The sequence below is a fragment of the Pseudorca crassidens genome, chromosome 8 (assembly GCF_039906515.1).
Source record: "Pseudorca crassidens isolate mPseCra1 chromosome 8, mPseCra1.hap1, whole genome shotgun sequence".
In the NCBI taxonomy this organism is placed as follows: Eukaryota; Metazoa; Chordata; class Mammalia; order Artiodactyla; family Delphinidae; genus Pseudorca; species Pseudorca crassidens.
In genome coordinates this window covers 73514772-73518585 of record NC_090303.1, presented here as the reverse complement: position 1 = coordinate 73518585, position 3814 = coordinate 73514772, and the positions used below count along the sequence as shown (strand labels likewise).

The 3814-nt window shown below is 34.7% G+C and overlaps 1 pseudogene; it reads right to left on the bottom strand.

Annotated features, from left to right (window-relative positions):
• Positions 1–1198: 1198 nt before the first annotated feature.
• On the bottom strand, positions 1199–2440 carry LOC137228717 (anaphase-promoting complex subunit 10 pseudogene; annotated as a pseudogene).
• Between the last annotated feature and the right edge of the window lie 1374 nt (positions 2441–3814).

The following is a 3814-nucleotide window of genomic DNA, read 5'->3' as shown; positions in this document are numbered from 1 at the left end:
GTTAAATTTCCAAGATTCTGAAAAAGTTGATTTTGGTAATTTTTGCCAGTGGTCTCATTTCATCTGTGGCAGAGCAGATTTTTCAGAAGTCCTTTTCCACCATTCCCAACATGCTTCTCTTAACTTACTTTTAATATAAATTATTCTATTCTAAGTTTAAATTGTTTTAAACTTTATTTACAGTGTGATGCTTAGAACATGCTAGAAATTGCATAATTTACAACTACTTAAGCTTATTAAAATTATGAGAAGCTTCAAATGAAAACTTAAAAATTTCCAAAATGGTACATACTTTTAGAGTTCTTTTTGAGCTAAATCACCAAAACATATTTGACGTCTGTCTTAATAGGAAAGGAGTTTGAAGGACCTATTTGAAGAGAATGAGAATTTGTGACAACACAGATGGACCTAAAGGGCATTATGCTCAGTGAAATAAGTCAGAGAGAGAAAGGCAAATACTGTATGATATCACTTGTATGTGGAATCTAAAAAAAAAAAACAAAAAAAACAAATGAACAAGCATGACAATACAGAAACAGACCCATAGATACAGAGAACAAATAAGTGGTTGTCAGAGGGGAGGAGAGTGGGGGAATGAAAGGAAAGAAAAGGTAACTAACTATGTGAAATAATGTGTGTGTGTGTACATCACATTGTACACCTTAAATATATATAATTTTTTGTCAATTGTACCTCAGTAAAGCTGAAAAAAGGAAAAAAAAGGAGTAAGAAGACTTTAAGTATTATTTAGATTGGGACAGTAAAACACAAAGTTCTTTTGACTTCTCTATTTAAGAATATGACAGTGTTGAAGGGAATATATATGATATGAGAGAAGATAGGAAAAATTGTGAAGAAAACAAAGAAGAAAATGAGGAGGGAAGTGCCATGGTTGGAGATTGGAGCCTGTGGAAAGAGGCAAGTGGGAAATTCCTTAGGGCAGATGGTTAAATATCTTTTAAGAAAAGGTATTTCTAAAAATCAAATTTAAGTTTGTTATATATGCATACCCAAGCTCTCAATTAAGTCATAACCAAAAAAATTACATATACAAAACATAAAATTAAAAAAAAACAAAAAAGGAAAAGTGAGAGCCAGTACGTATAAACTTTTTTTTGACCCAAAAGTTATTTATTAAACTTACAATAAAATATTTTTCAATGCATTAAAAAATTGCAAAATAATTGATGCATTTTTCAATAAAGATACCAGATTTAATATTTACTGACAAGATAAAGATATGTTTAATGACTTGTTCTATTTCAAGGTCACCTTATTGAGCGATACATCATGAAATCAGTAGTTGTACATGTAGGAAATTTACCAATGGAGCTTTCTTCCACGGGTGTGTATATTTTAATTTGTCTCATGTGGGTATCTCTTCCGTTCTGATGATTGGCTAGAACAGCAATCTGTATCATGAATGTACGAGTTGGCTTCTTATGATTATCAGTTAAGGGAACGTGAATCCAGCCACTTGGTTGCACCAATTCAAGTTGCCGGATTTCTTGAAGATTATGAAAATTATTTCCTACTCTGACTGAGATCTTGCTTGGAGTATAGCTGTCATCAGATTTGTAGTCCACATAAATACATAATGTCTTCACTGTTGTTTTTCTTCTGAATTGGATGTTCACTAAATGAGGCTGGGAGCCATCTGACTGCCAGTAAGTTTCTAGATTGTCATCTCGTAATTGATCCACTTCAAATCCTGGTTTGCAAGATGAGAGAGCACATATAAACTTCTGGTATTCTCTGGAGGGTGTATTCAACTCTCTGTCCTGCTGTAGCACTGTCTTCCAGTCTTATCATAAAACTGGATCACCAGATCACATGGACAGTTTGTATACTCTCTCGGGAGGATGAGATGTTTCTACAGTGTATTTTGGAACCCCATCAGTAGAGACCTCTGATTCATTGAGGATTCCAGAGAATGCCAACTTGAAACCTAAAAACAATTACGATAAATTTGAGGAACTTCAGTATTAATTTAGCATTGAATCCCATGACCTGGATGCTACTTCCCGAAAAATTTTGGCGAAGAATGCTTATAGTATTATCCTTGTGGTTGGAAACTTCTCAACAAAGCAACACACATAGATGAAAGCAATGCTTTGATGGACTTTTTGAGAAGGATTCAGTTTCATCTCCATCTATGACTACATGCCCAGAATCATATAAACAAAGACTTCACAATTTAGCTGATGTTCCAAGATTGAAATTAGTTGCCTTGGTTCTCCTTGTTGAATCCCAGAAGATGGGCTGAATTCAGGAAGCACTGTGCCTTTGCACTGCTGAAGCGTGCTTTCAGTGTGTCCAGCAAAATGGTCCCAGAACACCAGCAGAGCCACAGAGAGCTGGAAAACACTTTGGGACTAGTAATGAGAACCTTTAATGATTCCTTTCTAAAGTCCTCTTTAAAATCCTCTCTAAAATCCATTTTCTGATCCTTACTGTCAAGAAGAATAATGGGTAATGCATCTATACCTATATTTTGTGGAATATAAATTTTTCTCCCTTTTATTTAGGTATGAAACAACCAAGTTTTTTAGCGCAGGTATTTTTTTGTAGCTATGGCACTTAACAGTTTTTTCACCATCATTTGAATCAGTTTGACTTCCCAGTGAGTGATGTACAGCAGACAAATACTTCACTATACCTGAGAGTGAAATTAAATCGACTAGCCACACACTGTTAGCTCTAAACTTGGAATTCTTGTTGACAATAAAAGATTACAAAATATCTTGCTTTAGAGCCTATGGTAAATAATTTCAGATATAATCATTTTATGCATTGTCCCCCTTGAGGCTCTGAAATATTCGCAGTATCTCTCCACACAGTCTACACTAGGACACAAGCACACTCACTAACTTGCTCATCTAAGTTAATATTTTACTCTTGTTTCTTTAGTCTAAATGCCCTTTCCCTAAATTTCAAGTCTCATCCCTTAAATCTGGGCTCTACTGCTCATTCTTCCATACACTCTTTTCCTCATTCTCCTTGTACTTTTCTCAGAATACTGCTTGCACCTCTGTTTGGCTTAATTTCCGTCAACAAGGTATTTGTTGTCTGTTGGAGGCAGATGCAAAGCTCCTTGTAAGCAGATTCTCTCTCATTTATCTACTTTTCTCCGCAGCTAGCTTTGAAATATTTGGTGATCTGAATAGAAAAAGGAGCCCAAAATTCAGACTTCCATGGAAAACTAGTGGAGAAAAATATCCAGTTACTCTGCATTTTTTGTATTTTGTATTAGGAGTTTATGGAGAAAACTCCTAGAAAAATCAGACAGGGAAAAACACTACACTGAGGCCTATGCCGTAGTGCTTAAATTTCATACGTAGGCTCTAACTGTGTGGAAATTTGCTACAGTCTCTGAGTAGCAAAGACTTCCACAATGTGCACAAAGGTTTTGACTAATTGGACTGAAATGACAGGTTACTTTAATTGAACAAGTTAGATATCATTTTGAGCTACACTCTTATTTGGTGTCTAGAGAGCCAATAACAAAGGGAATTGACTGAACTTTTCAACTTTTCACTATTTATTTAGACACTGTATAGACATAGCCCAAAGGAAATCTCTCCCAAAATACCTCAAAGAATTTTTTCTTCAACTGCATAAGATCATGAGAAAATAAAATCCCTCTGTTCTCAAATGACACTTTAAAGTTATGAGTATAATGTGGGGAAATCAGTTCAGCCATGGATTATCAAAACAACAGAAATATAAAACAGGTATCAATTTATAATATTTGCTGAAATAAATTGATTCAAACTGTCAGCTAGGTTCTTTGACACTGAAAATAAAATACCAA